The following is a 15,848-nucleotide window of genomic DNA, read 5'->3' as shown; positions in this document are numbered from 1 at the left end:
TATCTGATCAATATATGTTTGATTAAGTATGGTTTCTGAGACAGAATAAAATTGTTTTTGGTTTTCTTTGACTTTCAGAAAAATTTTCACTAAAGCATTCCTTTTGCTTTCAATAGTTAATTTCCTGGATTATATATTCAATGTTATTTATGCACCATATCATAAGATTTGTTAGATTTATGAAAATAACCTGGTTTTAGAAAAATATACTTGCAAAAATTAATAGGCAATTAAGGAAAATACAAGAAATGATGATTAGCCAATAGGAGTAGCAACCGTTTCTGATTATGCCATGCAATTTATCTTAGCATTTTTTTTAACCACCCACATTCAACACGGAGTTTGAAACAGGTTGTGCAGATTATCGTTTCATTTACCATGTTCATCACGGGCAATTGTTGTATGAGAACCCGTATTCAACCGTGCTATTCTGGCGTGCTACGATTTTGAGAAGCCCTTAAGATGAATTAAATAAAAAAAAACAAGTTTTTTAAACTGAAAGTAAGGAGCGACATTAAACTTAAAACGAACAGAAATTATTCCGTATATGAAAGGGGCTGTCCCCTCCTCAACGCCTCGCTCTTTACGCTAAAGTTTTTTATTGTTTTAAAAAAGAAAGTTGTGAGACAGAGTCAAACTTTAGCCTAAAGAGCGAGGCGTTGAGGAGGGGACATCCCCTTTCATATACAGAATAATTTCTGTTCGTTTTGAGTTTTAATGTCGCTCCTTACTTTCAGTTAAAAAAGCTTGTTTTTTTTTATTTAATTTCTGATCGTTTTTTAGTTAATGTGGCTTTTATTTTGGCTCATCGTCTTTGAATAAGTAAAAAAAATTTGCATAAAAATTTTACTTTTCTTTTTCTAAATGGCTGTCTCTAAATTTGGTTCTGACGTAATTTACAAATTAACTTACGTAACGAACTTCTATATTCATATATTTTTCTTCTGGCAAAAAATACAAAGTTGCAGATTTTTGCAGATATGAGCATGAAATCTATGTAATAGGGTTTTCTGATACGCTGAATCTGACGGTGTGATTTTCATTAAAAAATTTTCACTTTTAGGGGATGTTTCCCCCTCTTTAAAAAATCAGGTGAGTTTTCTGAGGCTCGTAGCCTTTGATGAGTAATACTAAACTTAATAAAATTTCTATATTTAGAATCAGCATTATAAGCCCATTCTTTTGATACATTTATTGACATCAAAGTTCCGTTTTTAAAAGTTTCGATAACTATTGAGCCGTATCGCTTTTTTTTTTTTATTGTTTTTTTTTATTACGTATATTTTATTAGGTATATTATAGGGTTCTCTCCTTAGTCAATACCACGTTGTTTTCGTTAAAAGTTAAAAAATTTTTAATCCGAAACCCACAGAATCACCCCGGCGGGTTAAAGACATCACAGAGCCCTTTTGAAAGCACAAAAAAAAAACTGCAGCGTAAATAGCGAGGCATTGACCTGGGGGAGAACCCCCTCATATACCTAATAATTTCTGTTCATTTTAAGTTCTAATGTTGCTTCTTACTTTCAGTTGAAAGTAATTGTTTTTTTTAATTTAATTTCTGATCGTTTTTTAAATAATGCTTGGAAATCAGGCGCCCCCTTCATAGAAATGTCCCTTACCCCAAAGAAACATCCTCCACGGAAAGATTCTCCCGAGTAACCCCCTCCTCCAGCCCCCCTCCCCCCCAACAGAAAAAATTCTTCCTGAAAATGTATGTATACTTCCCAATAACCAATACAATATGTAAGCAATGGGCAAAGTTCATAACTTGCAGCCCTTCCCCTGGGAACTGTGGGGGATTAAGTCATCTTAAAAGACATATTTATTAGATTTTCGACTATGCTAAACACAATGGCTATCTAAAAATTTTAATTGGGTGACTTTGAGAAAAAAATGAGCGTGGGAGGGGGCCTAGTTGCCCTCCATTTTCTTTGTCACTTAAAAAGGGCACAAGAACTTTTAATTTTCGTTCCATTGAGCCCTCCCACAATATTCTTGGACCACTGGGTCAATACGACTACCCCTGGAAAAAAAAAACAAAAAACACCGCATCTTTGATCTTTCTTCGGGCAAAGAATGGAATAGTCCATTTTTTTTGAAATAGAAGCTTGAAAACTCTGTAGTAGGGTTCTTTGATATTTTGAATATGATGGTGTGAATTTCAATAAGGTCCTATAATTTTTAGAGAGCCTTTCTCCCCTTTTTCGAAAATCAGCCAAATTTTGTCAGTTACGTAACTCTTAAAAAGTATAATTAAACTTGATGAAACTTGTATTTTTTAAGTTAGAATTAAAATCTGATTCTTTTGATGTATCTATTGGTACCGAAATTCCATTTTTTAGAGTTTCGGTTACCATTGAGCCAGGTCGCTCCTTACTTACAGTTCGTTACCACGAACTGTTTGAAAAGCTTGAAATTTTTGCTGGGTTGACACGGAGAACCTGAAAACAATTTTTTCAAATCCGCTGGAAAGACGCTTCAAGTCCAGTGCCTGAAAACACAATTCTTTGATTCACTGATTTGATTTAACTGGCATATTTGGCAAAATATTTTAAACCCCCGCAATGTGCTAAATAGAGGAGAAAAAAATGTATAGAAAAATATTATAGAAGAAAGTTTCCAAGGTATCAGTAAGTAAAAAAATGGGTACCCCAAAAGACAAGAACCAAAGGCCTACCTCAGGGAGCAGTCCTCAGTTGCCTCCTATTTGGTCTATATCTTTGGGACATGAACCTACCCCACACGAATCTACAATATGCTGATGATCTGGTGCTATGGTCATCTGGCAACACCTTTCAGATAGCACAGTCAAATCTGCAAAAGTCACTTTTTCAGTTTGAAAAATTCTCTCAACATTCAGATTTACCCATTGCACCCACCAAGTCAAAAATAATCCAATTTCACTGGAAGCAAAACCATGTTAATGCAAAACAAACTCTAAATAAAAAAACTATTCCAGAAGATAATCATATTAATTATCTAGGTCTCATGCTTGACCAAAACTTAATTTCCACCTCCACATTTCAAACACAATAAAGAATGCTATACAAAAATAAGTATACTGGAAAGACTTCTTTCCACACCCTGGGGCTGTAAGGAGAAAACCTTACTCCAGTTTTATAAATTAAATATAAGACCCCATATTGACTATGGGCTCGTCGTCTATGGTGCATGTGCAAAGACCCAGATGCAAAAAATTGAAACAACTCAAAATGATATAAGACGTCTCATATTTGGTCTTAGGAAACCCACAAGCACCAAATTTCTGCTTATGGAGAGTGGATTAACAACAATAAGGGAGAGACGTAGCTTTCTCTTGACAAAACATCTTCGAAAAAATTGAATCAAATAGCTCACACACATTACATAATTGGTTAAGAAATCCAGCCATGTATAGAGGCATTGCAGATGAGTATGCCAATATTCAGAAGAAGTTCCCCATACCAGCAAAGTCTATTGCACCCACTTTCCCCCGATCCCCCTAATGGAATTGGTCAAGTCCCATAATAAATAATGACTTCTCAAAGTGGAATAAAGATTTAACCCCCATTGCTTTTGTCCAGAAAAAATTTGCAGAACTTAATACAATTACCTATAAAAATCACTTCCAAATATTTTTTGATGGGTCAAAAATGAATGAGAAGGTTGCAAGTGGTGTTTTCCTTCCTCACCTCAAAATTGTAATGGGCGAGAGATTATATAATAATTTATCTATAATGTCTGCTGAGTTAAATACCATAATCATGGCATTAGAACACCTTAAGGAAAACCAACCTTTGATTGCAAATTCAAATAATATTATCATATATTCTGACTCTCTATCAAGCCTTGAGTTGCTGGCCTCAGCTCCTCAATATAAGTTGGACATTGACACTTATCATTGTCTCAGTATTATAGATAATCTTGCTTCAAGTGGCATAAAAACTTATTTTCAGTACATTCCTAGCCACTCTGGCGTAAGTGGTAATCATCAGGTTGATGAAATAGTAAAAAATGCTATAAATGTTGACCAGCCAAGTGACCACCCCCCTTTCCCAATAAGTATCTTTCTAAAATTTATCATAGAATTTGTTCTGGAACAAATGGACTAAATTTCCTTGCATTCTCATATAAGTTTTCTAATTCAAGTGGTTCAATTCCCCTGTCCCCTCTTTGCAGGCATTGTAATATGAAAAATGAAACAATTGACCATTGCCTATTTGAATGTAATATGCTGACGTCTGCACAACATACCTTGCTTTGTAAAATCTCAACAAAATCTCACTATCAGCCAAGAGCCTAGCCAACTATACCTGCACACAGAGCACAGAAATTTATATCTATCATCTTATATTTGAACTCCTTGAGTCAAAAGATCTACTGAAAGATATCTGAGAATATCTAATAAATAAGAGACAACCAAGCCAGTAGCTCTGTAGCTCACAGAGTGAAGCAAAAAGAAAAGGGCTAAATTGTACTAACTGAATAGCCCGCCTGCTGTGAATTAGAAGAAGAAGAAGAAGAATGGGTAATATTACAGTTTTTTTTAATATGCTGACGTAATATGCTGAATGTAATATGCTGACGTCTGCACAACATACCTTGCTTTCTAAACTGTTAAAATACTTCAAACACCACAAAATCCCACTATCAGCCAAGAGCCTAGCCAACTATACCTGCACACAGAGTATAGAAATCGACATCTATCATCTTATATTTGAACTCCTAGAGTCGAAAGATCTGCTGAAAGATATCTGAATATATCTAATAAATATGAGGCAATCAAGCCAGTAGCTCTGTAGCCCACAGAGTGAAGCAAAAGGAAAAGGGCTAAATAGTGTTACTGAAAAGCCCGCCTGCTGTAAAATAGAAGAAGAAGAAGAATTTTAATATGCTGACGTAATATGCTGAATGTAATATGCTGACGTCTGCACAACATACCTTGCTTTCTAAACTGTTAAAATACTTCAAACACCACAAAATCCCACTATCAGCCAAGAGCCTAGCCAACTATACCTGCACACAGAGTATAGAAATCGACATCTATCATCTTATATTTGAACTCCTAGAGTCGAAAGATCTGCTGAAAGATATCTGAATATATCAATAAATATGAGGCAATCAAGCCAGTAGCTCTGTAGCCCACAGAGTGAAGCAAAAGGAAAAGGGCTAAATAGTGTTACTGAAAAGCCCGCCTGCTGTTAAATAGAAGAAGAATTTTAATTAGATTGCTGGATGAGAAGATAATACGTCACTAAAATTAATTATAGTTTTTCTGAATAGGCCTACTGTGAAGTGAAATGTTAACATATTTGCTTCTCAATAGCCCCACTTTTGATGTGTTAAAACCTGGGTCCATACATAAGTTGGAGTATATATTTGACCCTGAAGAGTGGGTGTAGTGGGATAAAGTTTATTGGTATACCTTAATGAATAATATAAATAAGTAGTAGGCTATCCTAGATCTGGTGTACAATTAACCTTAGGCTACTAAAAAAACCATGGTAACAGCATAACTAGATGGTATTATCCTAGGACCCCAGCTATACCATAAGCAAACATGTTAAGAAAATAATTCTTACTTCATGATATGCAGAATAATCCCAGTTAACACATTTTGGAGAGGAGAACCTATATCTTCACTTCTTTCACTGTTTTAAATTTTCTTTTATGAATTTCTGAAAAATAAACATGAATTCAACCACATTTTTCCATTTCAAATGCTCTATATATCTATTTAAACACCATCAGTCCCATCTAATTATTTCTCACCAAAACCTTTATCCTCACTTCTTTCAGTGTTTTACATTTTGTAATATCAAATTTCTTAAAATGAGCATAGATTCAATAAGCATTTTAAAGTTTTAAAATCATGGTGAAACAATTGCCATTGTTTTATTAATGGCATCTATCCTGGCTGTTTCTGTTAAATGTCAAGGAAAGGGAAATTGCCCCCTCCAGACACCAGTTTGCCTATACCAGGATTTTGACAAAATTACACCCCTGGGGCCCAGGAGCCTACAATGGTGATCAAAGTGCTTTAGGGTTGAAGAACTGTAATATCCAATGTCATCATGTAAAGTTGATCCCAGAGGTGGATGTTTTGCTGCCTCAAGAAGTCAAACTCCATTTCTAAGTACCCAGCAGTGTATAATCCCAAGAATTCAATCTCCAATGCAACTAGTTATAAGCATAGTCAATTATCTGTTGAACAACTACTGTCATTTCCAGAAATAGATAAAAGTGAACTAAAAATGCATATGGTTAAACCCTTTATTATAGAAGGTATTTCTGAACTGAAAGAGAAAGCCAAATGTTTCAGACTCTTCTTGATGTCAGCCAGTTCAAAAAGCAAAAATAGACATGAACCCAGAAGTATCTAGTAGCAGCCATATTCAATCACAGGTAGAGGAAATGTTTACCAAACAAGGTTAGGTACAGTTAAAAGATAAAAATTTGGTAAATTTTTGGCAGTTCATATTATTGCCTTACAAATAAAGTGAACATACCACTTGATGCCTTTTTTTATGCTATATGAAAATAATAATTGCTTTTATTGGAAATTCAAATTTACCCATCCCACCCCTCTAATGTGGGAATATATACCCTGAATTGGAATATACTATGAATTGTTGATGGCAAAGTTTTGAACTGCAAAATTCAGTGCTATATTTGTTGACAGCATTCAAAAAATTTGAAATGTTAGGAAAACGTTTTATATTTGAGTTGCCTAATAAATGAGGTTTGAATTATTATAAATAAGTTTTTTTGGAATATGTTACTCTTGAACAACTTATTTATAAAGTAGTTATATTTTTTTAACCCCTTTTCAAAAACTTAACTAGTGTTGATAACATCTTTGTGTGGTTACAATTCAGGGTATATATTTGCACATTAGGGGGGGGTGGGGGTGGGTAAATTTAAATTTCTGATAGAAGCAATTTATTCCTAAGTCAATAATTTGAACTGCCAAAAATTTGCATTCTTCAAAATCAGTGGTGTAAATGTAATGTTCAAAATAATTCTGGAACTAGTATACAAAATTATTACAGAAAAAAAGGAGAAAATATTATTACAGAAAAAACAACCACTATTGATTTAGTATTTTTAAATTCCAGGATGTATCCTAAACTAAATGCAGAGCATGAAAGAGAGAGTTTACTTATCTGTGACCATTACCCAATACTATGTATTTCACAAGATCAATCCCTCCAGCAGACCAGCCACAGAAAATATTTCAGAAAAAAAAATGTAAATCGGAATAAACTTTCAAGAACATATTAAGATTTTGACATGCAGTCAATCATGGAAGAAGAGATAGATCTAAGTAGAAAAATTGAGCTCTTTCAAGTAAAAATAGTGGAGTTAGCCAAAACAAGAATTCTCTATAAAGAAGTGAAGTACCAGAAAGGAAGTATCTAGTCGAATGAAAACTGTTCAACAGCTAAACATGAGTAGAAAGTTGCACAAAGAAGCTTTAACCTGGTATGGAATCTAGATAATCATATAGAATACAAAAGTGTATATGCTGTGTTCGGAAGATCTGTTCTAGAGGCAAAAGAGGGAAACATGGAAGACATTTATAAATAGTCTGAATTTTCAGAAACCCACATCAAAAGTAACAGATCTATTTAAAAAAATTAATAATATCCATACAAATCCTAGAAACAACACCCCTCCCTTTTTATTGTATTTAGAAATGAGACAATTATTGAAGAGGACAAAAAGGCAGAAGCAGCTGCTAAATAAATGCTGGCAGTTATTGATGAAAAGACCCTAATGTGTTGAGGAATCTAGAGACAGAGTGGACAACAACAGAACTAGGAAAACTTGGAGTTGAAGAACAATACAATAAAGTATTCACTAAACAATAATTGGAAGAAACTACTAAGTGTTTACCAAACACTTCCCCTGGACCAGACAAAGCTTTGACACAATTTATGAAAGCTCTACCTGACAGATAGAAAAATATTCTACTGGAAAAATACTCTTATTTCAAGCAAACTTGTTTGCCTCTCATTGCACGCAATCTAACAGTCTTATGTCAAATTTAAATTCTTGGTCAGCATGCCAGCATGCCTCTAGGCAGGCATGCCTTTCCAAAACCTAACAAACAAATGAAAATGACAAACAAACAAATGAAGCATGGATGCATGGATAAAGATGCATCTAAAATAGAGAGTTACAGATATATTATACTTTTACCAGTCCTTGGAATTATTATGGAAACAATAGTGAAGAAGCATGTGAAATAGGTTTTGGAATATGATAAATTCTATAAAGATATACAATGTGGATTAAAAAAAGAAAAAATAGGAGCACCTAATTTGTTAGATACAAGAGGCTTATTTTCCATTCAAAATGGGTGGATTATGTTGACATAATTATTGGACATTGAAGGCACTTTTGGAGTATTCCATTTTTTCACTCATCAATGTGCTAAGATCTCACATCTTTTGTCAGAAAACGCTTAAAAATGGAATCTTTGAATTAAGATCTTACATCTTTTGTTGTTTTTATGCAAAAGTGTTTCATCATTCTGTTCTGACCAGCAGTCTGAGAACAGTGATGAGTATATCATTAAAGTTCTCTCATCATTGTTTGATATGGCAGAAAAATGGCATTCTTCACACTTTTCGCTAATATCAGTGAGCTGTAAGATCTTGGAACAAAGATGAGTTAAAAACAATAATCTTTGTAGAAAGATGCAAAACCTTAGATGTATTATCTTAGTGCTAAAAAATGGCCCTAATATGTTGTATAGAAAGATGATTTCAGGAATTATGGATGCAAATATAAAAGGTCAGATGTTTGCATTCCCGAGGGATTATTTACATGAAAGAGAAGTTGAAGTCAGGATGGGAGGTTTGTTGTTCAACACAACTGTATTACTCAAAGGAGGGGCTCCCCAGGGGTCAGCATTAGGTCCTGGAATGTTCAGTTTTGGTCTACATGACATTTTCATAAATGTAAATGAAGACAGTGGTATGAGTTTTGCTGATGATTTTAATCCTTGGCTTATGGCAAGGGATACATCCCATCTTAAGGAGAATGCTGAATGCATGATAAGGAGATTGAAGAATGGGCAAAGGATACCACCTCTGATTTTTTTTGTACTTCTGTAAAAAGGGCAATTATATTTACAAGGAAAAGGCTAGAAAACCTACCATGGCTGATGCTGAACGGAAATCCAATTGAGTATGTCAAGGAATCAAAATTTTTGGGATGTATTGGTGATGATAAATTAAACTGGAAATTTCATATTACAAATCTTTGTTCAGCATGTTTGAAAAGGATCAACATCATGAGCAGTTTAGCCTATGTGTCTGGTGGTGGCCTACTTCCAGAATTCCTGCTTCAATGTATATGGCCTGCCAGTATACCACTTGCTAAGTTGCATGTTATTCAAAACACTGCAATAAGGATTGAATACAGAGCGAGATACACAATGCCCATTTCATTTCTATTAACAGAGAGTGGATTGGCTCGTCTGGATACAAGAAGAAAGGTATAAGCAGTTGGACATATCAAAAATCTTAACTGATGAAAAAAGCCACCCTAAAGAGTCAAAGATAGTAAAACCTGACTGTAATATCACCAAAAACAATTTAAATCTGAGGAACCAATCAACCAGCTAAATTGTTTTGAAGCGGGAATAGAAATTTGCAAAAACCTAGGAATTGAGATGAAATTTTCAGAAATTGTCAGGGTTGAAGAAAAGAGGGAACCTCCACCACGGACAGCTAACAAAATAGTTTACAATTAAGAATTTCCCAAGAACATGCTTTTGAATGCAAATATATCTTTCCAAATTATGTTAAACCAATATAGTGAAGGTCATGTTGCAACATTTACTGATGCATCTAAAACAGATGAGATGAATATAGAGACAGCTTTATGGTGGCCTGAAAAGAAGACTTCAAAGAAATTTAAGCTAAATCCAGAATGCAGTGTAGGCTATTCCAAGCTGAAGTAGGGTAAAGGCACCAATGATATGACAGTGCAATTTTGGAACCACTGTCAAAATTTTCCTTCAAAACAGGATAACTCTGTTTAGTCATGTCTTGGAACACCATCTCTTGAAGCATTCAGTATATTTTGACAAAGCAAAATATGGAAACTATATCTGATACATCCAGATAAGAAAAGAATATTCAATTCAATCAGTTTCCTCTTTTCGACACAAAATGAGCTTCGGACTATTTTTTAACTGTGCAATATTCCAACTTTAATTACTTGGTTATTTTTTGGCAAAAAATAGTTAGGATCAGCACCAATGCATCAAGATACATCTGATATTCTCTAAAATGTAGCCATATTGGCTTTTTCTTGATACAATTAAGCTAAAATGGCAGCTAATATTATATTGACAAAACTATGTTCCAAGTGTCGAAAATGCTTGTGTGATGTATTGGAATACCAGACTGCCTAAAAATGTTCATTTGGCCGAATTCAAATGTAGATATTAGCTTCTATTACGAAGAAGCTAAATGCTAGATGCTAGATTTTTCCATCATCTGAGGAACTGCTGCTTGGCCTCATGATATGTTCATATTTTTAAGCATTTGACTTGGTTGATCACAAGACCATAATTCATTTATCACTGAATTTGAAGTACACCCTGTTTTAGTAAATTTTATACATGATTTCTTTCAAATAGATCCCAAGCTGTAAAATACAAAATATTTTCTCTGAACCCTTCCCTAATTAGCGTGGAATTCCTATCCCACCCAAAATGCTAATGAAACAAGTTAAACTCCTTGGTGTCACAAACCTCTAATAACCATAAGTAGGACATGGAAATTTCAAGAATTCTGGAATTTCCAGACAGAGGATAGTCAAAATTAAAATTTCTTAATTTGGATTAAACTGGTAGATTAAGTTTGAAATGGCCAAGTGTTGACAACCCTTTAACTGTGAACAACAAAGAAATCTTTGCTGGGCTGTTAAAGCTAAGACAAAGTGGGCCATTCCAGATAGTGTTTATAAAGAGACCTATATCACACAATATTTTATAGAGACCTAGGTCACACAATTAAACTCCACATGATTATCCAATTTCGTCCCTATACTTGAGGCAATTTTCTCAGTTTTTTGCTTCCACTATCTGAATAGTATTTTATGTATTTACACATTTAAAAAAGTTGAAGAGAAATAAAGTAAAAAGATAGGCATGTCAAATCCACCAGGAACCGCCCACAGGTATTTCGACACATGTCAAATTGGGTTCTAACTTACGTCAAAACAGGTAACTTTTTTGTTCTGTCAAATTTGTAGGTGAAAATGCTCCAATTTAAGAAAATTGGAGTTTTGTACCCTTTTCTGATAAAACTTCAAACTTCTAATCAAATAGTTAGATTTGTAGATACTTTTTCTACATACTGAAACCTTTTTCAAATCAAAAGTCTTTAAAGTAAGCCTTCTGGAGTAAAAAAAGTTTTTTTTTTTTTGCAAATACTGTCAAATCATTGGTACCTTTACCCTATATGCAATCACAAAAACCATTAAATCTCCTTGAGAAACATAAATGAACAGAATATGATCATTTGCTTAGATTCAAAGAGTTCAATTCAATCAGTAGCAAATCCACTAAGAAATGATAAAAACAAAGAACAGAAGTTTTTAACTATTCCCACATCCTTTATAGGGTTAATAAGAAGAAGAAAATTGTATTGCAATGTATTCCTGTGCACAGTGGAATAAAAGGTAATGAGTTAGCAAGCAGAAACACCAAAGATGCCTTGGAGACTGGAACACCAGTATATGATTGAGGTACAACCATGATGTTTGGCAAGGTGACAAAAATAATTCTACTGCAAAGCTTTGGATCATTGAGAGATACGTTGAAAAACATTTTTGTCTCTAGTAAAACCAACTGGAAACAAGAAAGAAACATCTACAAAAATTTAACAAGGCAAGAAGTAAAAGGAATATCCAGACTCCAATCAAATCACGCCACAGTAGGATACTGTAAAGCAAGGTTTTAGGGTAAAGAGGAAGAATGTCCATATTGCAATGATCCTGAAAGTATAGAGTATTAGATGCTGAAGTGCCCAAAAATTCAAAGCAAGCAATGCGAAGTCATTGACTTTTTTTTTAATAGGAAAATATTGCAACCTTATTTATACCATGCACTTGGCAGATTTGACAAGGGTGAGGAAAATGAAGGAATCATTGGAAAAATAATCATTTTTCTAAAGAAGATAAAAGAACCATCCTTAGCCCCCCCCACAAAAAAGGGCAAAAAAAATAATAATATAATAAATAAATAAAAATAAACGAAATAAATTAATTTCTAAAAATTTCACGACCTAATTGGATACCAAAGACACAAAATTAAAAATCATTCTTTTATTCTACCTCCTCATCACCATCCAAAAAAAAGTGTCACAATCACTCAAGAGAAAATTCGTTCAGCAAGGATTAAAACTCATATGTAGACAAACACTGTCCTTTTAGTTTACCGTGAAGTTCATTTAGCTCATCAATAGTTGAAATTGCCTGAGGTAATGGTTCCCACACCCAAGGGCCAACATGTCTTATGGAAAAAACAGATCACTTTGTAATGACCTGAGGTCGCTGAACTAGTGTTGATGCTCTAGTCGAGTAATTATGAAAATTAACACCACATTGGGGCTGTATATATTCACATAAGGTGGGCAGGGATAAAGTACAGTTGAATGCTTTTATGAATAATATAAGTATATTCTTCAGGATATTTTTTTAGTTTTCTATTCAGAATTTTATTGGCTAGTGTTTTCTTTTGAGTAGGCTTAACTGAACGTTAATACTATGTAAGTATTTAAAGAAAATTTAAAGTACCTTTCAGCATTTTATAGTGTTTCTTTCAGGGGGGCAGCAAAGCTATACTGCCCTTCTAAAGAAACATTTCTATATAAGTTATAATTCATTTTTTGAGCAGTTTTGCTGCAAATTTTGAAAGTGGCAAATTTAAATATGTATTTGTGTCTATTGTGGTAAGGAATTACTCTTCTGAGATTTCGCCACCTGAGAATGAATCAAACAAGGTGAAAGGGAATGCTATGTGTCAAAATTATTCATTACAAAATCTAGAGAATTTTCAGATTATTTGTTTTGTCATGTAGTTTCGTGTACTAGTTATTAAATCCTTTATGGATTAATTTTTTTTTACTAAATTAAATATTAAAATCAAATTTAAAAGTTCCAAGTTAAACTAAGTTATTTTATTTTTAAGTGTTATGATGAAAATTGTGCATTAAAAGGAATAGTATCAAGGATCATCAATACTTTTTTCCATTTTTCTTTTTGGCATTACCTCAATTGCTTCTTTCCAGCATTTTATGCTTGGGTTGACCCCCCTCCCAGTCCCCATGGCTTTAAGTTATGCAATTTGCTTATTGTTAACATATAAGGTTTTTATGGAAGGAGAGGGGGTCATATAAACATTAAACTTAATTCCCTCAGCTGTTTATGTGACATTGCAGATGCACCTTTTTGGATAAACAGGATGGCCATTGTATCTTTAGATTTAGTTTAACATGTCCTTCAATTTTGTCCCCCGTTTTATCTTTATACCCTTAGTGGTTTTGAATACGCCTACAATCAAAATCTCATCTTTTTTTTTGTAATACTAACTTTCTGCACATAAAAATTGGCAAATTGCATAAAGTTTAATCCTTAACCTAGGGTTTTTGGGGGCATTGTATCCCTGGAGGCGAAGTTACTAGACTTTTTGACTGTTTTGAACAAAATCACTTCTTAAAAATTCTGATCAATAATGATAGGAGGGAGCATCTAAAATGGACAAGGGGGGCTGGCTACCATTCAGTAGCTCTTAAACATCTCCTGAAATTTTCAACTTAATACCCTTAGTAATTCCTTAGGTATTGATAGTACATCCTTCTGACAATAAGCATGCACACAGTGTGTTTTATTGTGTTCAGCATACCTCACCAAAGCTGTGGGGGGGGGATATGTCATCCCATAGACCTAGTTATTTGAGCTTTGGAATATTTTGAATAAAATATCTTCTTCGAAATTTTGATCAAATGTTTTTGGAGGCATTACAATTAAAGACATTGGAAGGGACTGGTGGCCTTTTAATCGCTTTACAACATCCCCCCAACACTCCCTGAAAGTTTTTACTCAATGCCCTCAGCCATTCTTAAAATATTTCAGATCGTTCTTTTTGATAAACTGGATGCATACGGTGTCTTTTGATTTAGTATAACATACCCCTCAAAATTCTACAAGGGTTTATCTTAGTTTTTTTTAGCCTTTTCAGATATTAACTAAAAAAACTTTTTCCACAAAATAAGTTTTTCAAAGAAAAGTAAAGGACTCCTTAAAAAAAAGAGCAAAAATCAAATCAAATAATCTACCAAGCATGTAACTACCACAATTCAGCATTGATAAATAAATGAAACCTGAAACGAACCATTTTTACAATAAATAACTGATTCAAACTCAAAGCGAGCGGAAATTAACATAAGTTGAGCTCAAAACCCTTATGCCTTCCCAATCCCAGAACAAAATTTGCACTTTCAGGGAAAAAGAAATAATACTTTAAATCTTTTCGTTTTTTAAGACTTTATAGTTCGGCCTGCTATTTGTATGCTGGAGAAAATTTTTCAGCAATTTTTAACAAAATACACTCTTTTACAAATCTGGACACAAGTAGTTGCAACTACTTTAGTTTCATACCTCCTCTAGTTGACCTGAAATGGAAAACTTGATACCATTCGCAAAAAAATCTGTTTACTTTCTTGATAGTTTGGATACACTTGCACTATTTTGATTTGGTTAAATTTTAAGAGCATAAGTAGCCTTTGAACATAATATCTTCAGTCGTTCTTGGGATACTGCTGAGATGCCATATTGGGAATTAGCATTAACACAGTGTGTTTTGATTTAATCTTAAGGCAATATTTAGTTTTTAAACATAATGGGCAAAATGGTGGGCATGGGAGGGGGATTAGTTGCCCTTGAAAAATAGAAAATCAAAAGGGCATCCGCCCTTTCTATTTTCAATCGAATGAGCCCTTTTCGAAGTTCCCACGACAACTCCTTTGATATGAAGTGCCCTGGTCTAAACAACAACAACAAAGAAAAATAATACATTATACCCACATCAATCTTTACTATAAAAATGTCAAACCTTCCAATCACTATTAAAAAGGGCACTAGGCGTTTCGATTTCCAATCGAATGAGCCCTATTTGAAACGACAACACTTTCTATAAACACGTTATATGCCCCCAGGGCATAAATTACAACCCTTGCCCTAAGGGCTGTTAGGGTGGTTCTCATTCTCTAAGACCTAATTTCCAGAACTTTTAACTATATTAAACAAAATGGCTATCTCAAAATTTTGATTGAATGTGTTTGGAGAAATGGTGGGCGTGAGGTCGCTCTCCAATCACTTTCAACTATTAAAACGGCACTAGCCCTTTCAATTTCCAATCAAATGAGCCCCTTCAATTTCCAATCAAATGAGCCCTTTTGAAGTTTCTACAACACTTTCAATAAAAAGCCTTATATGCCCCCAGCCCATAACTTACAACCCTTGCCCTGAGGCCTGGGGGGTGACATTCTCAAAGACCTTATTTTCAGAACTTTTTACTACGTTGAACAAAATGGCCATCTGAAAATTTTGATTGGATATGTTTGGAGGAAGGGGAGTGAGAGGGGGGTTAGTTACCCTCCAGTCACTTTCAACTATTAAAAAGGGCACTAGCCGTCTCAATTTCTAATTTAATGAGTCCCTTTTTAAGTCTTACGACAACTCTATCTATAAAAACCTTATATGCCCCCGGGCATAACTTACAACCTTTGGCCTGGGGGCTCTGGGGGATTTGTCATCCTTAAATACATAATTTCCAGGACT

The 15,848-nt window shown here is 34.2% G+C and overlaps 1 protein-coding gene across 2 annotated transcripts in view; it reads left to right on the top strand.

The window, feature by feature from the left end:
- The first annotated feature begins 2,495 nt into the window (after positions 1-2,495).
- The window catches only part of LOC148956774 (uncharacterized), a 104,036-nt gene continuing 90,683 nt past the window's right edge, over positions 2,496-15,848 (top strand). The window contains exon 1 of one of the 2 annotated variants that reach the window (XM_089096404.1): positions 2,496-2,626. The gene's annotated coding sequence lies outside the window, so the exon portion shown is untranslated. Of the gene's footprint in view, positions 2,633-15,848 lie in introns of both variants that reach the window. The other variant, XM_089096411.1, reaches the window with a different exon arrangement.

The sequence above is a fragment of the Artemia sp. Qi Xiang Cuo genome, chromosome 1 (assembly GCF_049724085.1).
Source record: "Artemia sp. Qi Xiang Cuo chromosome 1, ASM4972408v1, whole genome shotgun sequence".
Taxonomy (NCBI): domain Eukaryota; kingdom Metazoa; phylum Arthropoda; class Branchiopoda; order Anostraca; family Artemiidae; genus Artemia; species Artemia sp. Qi Xiang Cuo.
Note: the sequence above shows the minus strand (reverse complement) of the source record. Positions and strands in the feature narration are given on the sequence as shown.